This window comes from Colobus angolensis, unplaced genomic scaffold (genome assembly GCF_000951035.1).
Source record: "Colobus angolensis palliatus isolate OR3802 unplaced genomic scaffold, Cang.pa_1.0 Scaffold10, whole genome shotgun sequence".
NCBI classification, from domain to species: domain Eukaryota; kingdom Metazoa; phylum Chordata; class Mammalia; order Primates; family Cercopithecidae; genus Colobus; species Colobus angolensis.
Window position 1 is genome coordinate 19,861,044 of NW_012110919.1, and position 7,487 is coordinate 19,868,530.

Sequence of the window (7,487 nt, forward strand, 5' to 3'; positions counted from 1 at the left end):
GTCCCCTAGGGGGCAAAATCATCCCCGGGTAAGAACCACTAGCTCAGAGCACTCCTGTTTGGGCATTAATAACTAGAGGATAACGCCCGAGGGCCCTAGATTTCCTAACACTTTGGGTTTCTTTCTGTCCATTTGGGAATATTAGAAAAACACAGAAAAGTTGAAAGAAGCAAATCAAGCTCACCCAAAATCCTACACTCAATGGCTAACCTCTCTTAATAATTTGGTATATTTCCTTCTGGTCATGTTTTCTTTATACTTGATAATCCTACTAGCCATGATTTATGGACTTACCTTCTAGCCACAATTTATGGAGGACTTACCTTCTGCAAGGCATCATGCTAAGTACTTTCCATGCTGGTCTCATTAAATCCCCCCAACACTCCTACAAGATGATACTATTATTATCCCATTTCACAGATGAAAAAACTAAGGCTCAGAGTTCATTTAACATCATGTCATGGGCATTTTTCCACATTATCCTTCAAAAACATCATTTTCAATTGCTGAATAATGTTTGATTAATCAGACACCTGGGGCTGCCTTATTTTCTTTACTTCTTCCAAGTTGCTGGCATATTCCACAAACATTTCTGAGTCATCTACTCTGGGCTAGGATCACACTAGAGGCTGAGGGCAAAGATGAGTCACAATTCCTTCCCACAAGCACACACCATTTTATGCCCAGGGACTGCGTGGGCGAGCGCATGAGTGAGCGGTCCAGAGACCTTGTGCCCCTAGATGCTCAGCAATCAGGTCTCTGTCCACTTCTACCCCCAGGGGGCGGTGCAGCATGATTACTGCAAAAGTCCTCAAGGCTAACCAAGTTTGGACCCGAATTCCCGCGACGCACAATGCCTCAAACACCAGTTTGATCTTTTGTCGATTGTCTCTAGGGGCAGTTGGGCTACATCGGTGAAAGAACTTAGAAGCAGTTGTTCACCAGTGGCTCAGGCCTGTAATCCCAGCACTTTGGGAGGCCGAAGTGGGCAGATCACTTGAGGCCAGGAGTTCCAGACCAGGCTGGTCAACATGGCAAAACCCCATCTCTACTAAAAATACAAAAAATTAGCTGGGTGTGGTGGTGCACACCTGTAATCCCAGCTACGTGGGAGGCTGAGGCAGGAGAATCGCTTGAGCCCAGGAGGTGGAGGTTGCAGTGAGCTGAGATCACGCCACTACACTCCAGCCTGGGAGATAGAGTGCGACTCTGTCTCAAAAAAAAAAAAGTTGTTCACACAGGAGCTGTTTGTCATTATCTGGTTTCTCTCCCAGTGGATATAAAAAATATCCCATCACGTGGGGTGTGAGAACATCTTTGCCATTACCAAGAGGGGTCATATTGGAAAAGGCTCGTGTCCTTTTCTGAGGAGTGCCACCTCTCCCCACGGCTGCAGGTCCCGCCTCTGGGCAGATGTAATCACAGTCCTGCCTCCAGGTTTTCCCTCTCTCCCAAGCTGCAGCCTCCTGCTGCCTGGTGGGAGGCCTCTCTTGGGTCAGTACCCATTACATCAACAGGGTTCATTCACCTGCACTCTGCAGGCCAGGCTGGAGCGTGGTAGTGCAATCATAGCTCACTGCAGCCTTGACCTACCAGGCTCAAGCAATCCTCCCACCTCAGCTTCCTGAGTACCTGGGACTGCAGGTGTGCGCCACCATGCCAGGCTAATTACTTAATTCTTTGTAGAGATGGGGTCTCGCTATGTTGCCCAACCCAGGCTGGTCTCGAACTCCTGGCTCCAGTGACCCTCCTGCCTCCGCTTCCCAAAGTGTTGGAGTTACAGGCGTGAGCCACGGTAACATACGATCCGGCCAGGCTGTATGTTATATTGTGTGATTCCGATGGAAAGTTCTGGAAAAGACCAGTGGTTACCCTTGGTGGGGAGGGAATGATTTGGAGGGGCTTGCAGGGACCCTCTAATATGATAGAAACTTGTCTTATTTGGGGGGAGCCATTGATAGTCTCTGAGCAGGGGAACAGCCACAGAAGGTAAGGACATTCACAGGGGACTTCCAGGAGGTGTGGCTTCCTTGGGCTTCCCCGTCACCCAGTCCCTGGGAGGGGCAGGGACAGCAGCTGGGGAAGCTCCAAGGAGCATGCCCAAGGCCCTCTGCCCTCACACACGCCTTGGCAGACCTCTGGGCTCACACAGCCTTGGGAATTCCCCCCAGTTCTGCTTCTGGCTCCTTGAAGCTGTCCCTCCAGCGGGGAACTAATACAGATGGCTCCCATCTCATAGAAGGAGAAATCGAGGCCTGAGAAGGTGGTGGCCCAAGGCCTCATAGAGTGAGTCCAGGGGTGGTGGAAGGAGGCACCCCTCTGCTCCCTCAGCAATGTTTGGCACCACCTTCTCCCCGGCACCCAGCTCTGTAGAGGCTTCATGGATGGGCAGTGCCCAGTGACTGCCTCCCAGTGATCCCCTCTCCCAGCTGGGGATGCTGTGAGCACAGAGTGGCCTCCAGAGAGGAGCTCTGTGGCGGACGAGAAGTCACGCCAGGACCTGGCTTGGAGAATTGGGGATCTGGAGATTTGGGGACTTCTCCAACCCCATCTCAAGGAGTCAGCCTTTGGTAACTGGTGGCCCCAGAAAGTCTTAGGATTTTACTCCCCAGTCTGTGATTTTTCATGCTGCGTGGCCTTAGGCAAGTCACTGAACCTCTCTGGGCCTCCTTTTGCTCATCCATAAAATGAGGTTAAAAATAAGACCTAACCTCACAGGATAGGTCGACTTCTGCTGTTGTCAAGGATAATTGTTTACAGTGCCCCAGGCACTATGACCATCCCATGTTACAGATGAGGACTGTGAGGCTCAGAGAGACAGATGGCAAAGACAGAACCAGGCATCTGATTGACTTCTGTCTCCTTCCCAAGTCTTCTGGGGAATGAAAAATCCCTGCCTTGTGTGACTCTTATCTGAGTGGGAAGGACAAATAAGCAGTGGCCGCTTGGTGGCATGAGCAGACACAGAGGTGCCCACTCTACACATGGAAAGATTGAGGCCCCAGATGGAGGAGGAATGACGTGGAGTTACCTGTTGGCCAACGACGCTGTTCTCTGTGTCCAGGACTGGGGCAAAGACGGGGTGAAATATTGCCCCGCAGGAAGTAGGGCGATGGGGGATGAGCAAAGGAGGAACCCAGAGACATGGCTGGATCCAAATAGATCTCCAGGGCCTGGGGTAGCTGAGCCCTAAAAGTGGAGACAAAAGGCAGAGAGGGCAGGAGGCGTGGGGCATGGGTGGGAGGAGTGAGAGGGCCGGATTGCCCAGACAGGCAGACGAATAGGTGAGTGGGCAGCAAGTGAGGAAGCTGGAAACTTCCTGTGGACTTGGGCAGTGGGAAGCCATTGATAGTCTCTGAGCAGGGGAACAGCCACAGAAGGTAAGGACATTCACAGGGGACCTCAGGAGGTGTGGCTTCCTTGGGCTTTCCTGTCACCCAGTCCCTGGGAGGGGCAGGGACAGCAACTGTGGAGCTCCAAGGAGCATGCCCAAGGCCCTCTGCCCTCACACACGCCTTGGCAGACCTCTGGGCTCACACAGCCTCGTGAATTCACCTGCTTGCCTGCTTGCTTATTGGTTTGCTTGCTTCTTAGGGTGTATTTTACACACAGTAAAAAGCACCAATTGTAAAAATGCAGTTCAATGAGTTTTGGCAAATGCAGACACCCGTATGACAACCAACCAGACCAAAATAAAACAAGTTTCCATCATACCAGAGGGTTCCTGCGAGCCCCTCCTAATCATTTCCCAGCCCCAAGAGTAACCACTGATCTTCTCCAGAACTTCTTATCATTAGAATCACGCAACATACAGCCCAGCCGGATTGTATGTCACCGCGGCTCACGCCTGTAACCTCAACACTTCGGGCAGCTAAGGCAGGAGGATCAGTTGAGCCAGGAGTTTGAGACCAGCCTGGGTTGGGCAACATAGCAAGACTCCCATCTCTACAAAAAAAATAAGTAATTAGCCTGGCATGGTGGTGCACACCTGCAGTCTCAGCTACTCAGGAAGCTGAGGCAGGAGGATCGCTGGGGCTTGGTAGGTCAAGGCTGCAGTGAGCTATGATCACACCACTGCACTCCAGCCGGGGCAACAGAGTGGGACCCTGTCTCTAAAAAGAAAACAAATACAGCCCTTTGTGTCTAGCTTCTTTCAGTCAGCATGGTGTCTTCGAGACTCGTCCATGCTGGCATGTGAATCAGTGCATCACTCCTGTTTATTCAGAATAATATTTCCTTGCATGGATGGACCACAGTTTATTTATCCATTCACCAGCTGATGGATATTTGGATTGTTTTCAGTTTGGGGATCTTATGAACAAAGCTGCTGTACACATTTGTACCAGACTTTGTATGAACATCTGTTTTCATTCTCTTGGGGAAATATCTAGGAGTGGGATTTCTGGTTTGGATGGGGAGTACATGGTGAGTACATGTCTAACTTTATAAGAAACTGCCCAACTGGTTTCCAAAGTGGCTGTATCATTCTGCATTCCCACCAGCAACATGTGAGTGTTCTAGCTTCTCCACATCCTCACCAGCACTGGGTGTTGTCAGTCTTTCTAATTCTAGTCCTGCTGGAGGGTGTGAAGTGGCATCTAACTGTGGCTTTATTTTGCATTTTCCATTTTCCTGATGGCTAATAACCTCAAGCATCTATTGCAACAGCTTTCCTGGAACCTCCACCTGGAGGTTCAGCAGACCCTAAGACTCAACTTGGCTGAACCCCAGCTCAGGATGCTCTTCTCACCACCAGCCCTGCAACCTCCTTCCATGGCTTTCCCAGCCACCCCATTGCACCCCCATCAGGACAGCTGCCCAAGTCAGAAACCTGAGATTTCAACCTCCTTCTTCCTCACTTCCAACCCATCAGCAACTCCTACCCTTCCTTCTTCCCAATTATCTCTCAATTCCACAATTTCTTTGCACCCTGCTCTAGTCCAGGTTCTCCTCATCCTCACACAGCCTCTTCCTCCTCCTGTCTCCTTCCGGCTGCCCCCACCTTGTCCATTCCCCTAGGGCAAACTCCTGTGCCCATGATGTTGTTCCCACTGCCTGGAACTTTCTTCCCTCTATCCCTTCCCTGCCAAGTCAATAACTCTGTGTCCTTCAAGTTTCAACTATGATTTTTCTAACCCATGCTCCCTAGCTCTGGTCCCATTGCTCTCAGCATCTCTCCTCTGGGCTCAGGGCCCAGCCATAATCTGATCTTTTCCTGGGTGATTATTTAATCAATCTGTCCCCCTGTAGACCATGAGCCCCAAACTGGTCTCAAACTCCTGGCCTCAAGTTATCTGCCCACCTTGGCCTTCCACAGTTCTGGGATTACAAGCCTGTCCTACTCACATGGCATCCCAGGGCCTCTCACAGTGCCTGGTACATTCCATAGTAATCGGTGGCTTGGTTGAGTGGCAAAGAGAGATGGGATCTGGGGAAAGAATTTCGGGAGCTCCTGCCAGATCCGCTGCTGGATGAAGCACCCCCAGGGTGGCAGCCCCAGCCTGTAAGAGACAAGGGATCTGGAACAAACCGAGCCCATCATCCCCCGCCCCCCATTTCCTGTCTGCCCTCCTTCCTTCCCTGCTGGCGGAGCTGAAGTCAGCACAGCGTGGTTTCCTACCCGTGCAACCTGCCAGCGCAAGTGGTTCGGCTTTCTGAACCTCAGTTTCCCTGGCAAGAAAATGGAACAATCATTGCAACCACATTATGGGGTTGAGTCCTAAATGAGATAATGCAGACAAACTGTTTGGCAAGGCACTAGGTATGCAGTAAGTGCTCAGTAAAGGCCAGCTACTTGCCCCAGGCCATCCCTCTTAGTCCTAGGCCCCAGCTCTGCTGCGTTGTGTTCTCTGCAATGAGAGGGCTGTGCTGTACTCGGTTACCCTCCCAAATAACAGCGCCTTCTCTCAGCAGCCAGGAGCCACAAAGGGTGACTAATGGGGGACTTCCAGGAGCCAGGGCAGGTCAGCAGGGCTGAGGCTTTGGGGCGTGGGATTCCCCTAGAACCCCGCTGTGATCTCAAGGACAGCATGACACAGTGGCAAGATCCTGGCTTTCAGGCCTGGGTTCCAATCTCAAATCCTCTTCATGACCTGGGGCAGGTGACTTCACCTAGCTCTCAGCCTCAGTTTCATCTGTAAAATGGGGAGAATACTAGAACCTTCTGTGAGAGCTGTTTGAGGGGATTCACAGGGATATTACAGCTGTGTGTGTGTTAAGGATGTGGTTGCTGAATGGATGAGTGGGGTGATTCAGGCTGGCAGTCCTCAAGGGCATGGGAGGCCCAGGCAGGAGGGGAGGGCACCGGGCTGTGCAGGAGCCAGACTCTATCTGCTCATGAGAGCTAATCAGCAAAATTTTCAGAATTTTGTGTCAGTTGTTTAATAAACTAAATTCTATTATATTAAAAGCCAAGGTCATCAATACTCAAAACTCACTAATTCCTAATAATTGTACTACATTATTCGATGATCGATGCTCTTGTTACTAACATTTATTGTATCATCGACTATATAATGGTTGGTAGCTCAAAATCGGCTGTGGGAGTATTTTCATGGAAGACATTGGCAAACGCTACAAATCAGGCCTTTTTCCCATTGGAAGCCAGTTGTTAAACACTTACCAGCACGCCACTGGCTCTGGGGCTCCTTCCTGGCTAAATGATCTCCAAGTCTGGACCAAGGGAAACGCAGGCTTCCACCGGTTCTAAGCGCTGGCGGCGGGCGCCCCCTGGTGGCCACTTCAAGCACTCGGCTTCGCCCACCCTGAATGAAATCCCACATCTTGGAGAGAAAACTGTAAAGGGAAGGTAGCCCTCTTTCAACGCAAATGGAAAGCTGTGGTTACACAGCATCCTCAGGAGCTGTCAGGGAATAGGGGAAAGCTCCCAGGAAGACAAGGTGACAAGATCCCTGGGGAACAACTCAGAGGTCCCCATGTCCTTCAGCCTGAGTCCACAACCCCCTGCTGTGGAGCCTTCAGCTCCTCTTCTCTGATTTTTCTGATCCCTCCCAAAGGAGAGGTAGACTCAGTCTCTCCTGACCCGTCAGCCTGGCGACGCTGGGTGTTGACTGACCCAGCCCATGGCAGACACTCCCACCCTCTTCCATCAGCACCCCCAGGACACTTTGAACACACCTGCCTGAGTGTATCAGATTTGATCCTTCTAGAAGTTCAGGGGAGGAGATAGACACTGCATTTCCAACTTGTGTGGGCCCTCTCCCCACTCCTCCCCAATGCTGTCCCATGGCCCCTCCCCCTGACAGCTCTTTCCTGCCTTTCCCTTGTCTCTTCATCCAACCCCTCTCTCCCAAGCCGCAGTCCACCCCTGCCAGACTCAACCTTCTCTGTGAACTTCCCTTTTCCAGGCTAACTTTGGGGGCAAGGAAAGAAGTCCTTCACTTCCAAGGAATAGGCCACTGAAGGTATTTTTTCCTTTTTTTCTTTTTTCTTTTTCCTTCACTTTTTCTTTCTTTCTTTCTTTCTTT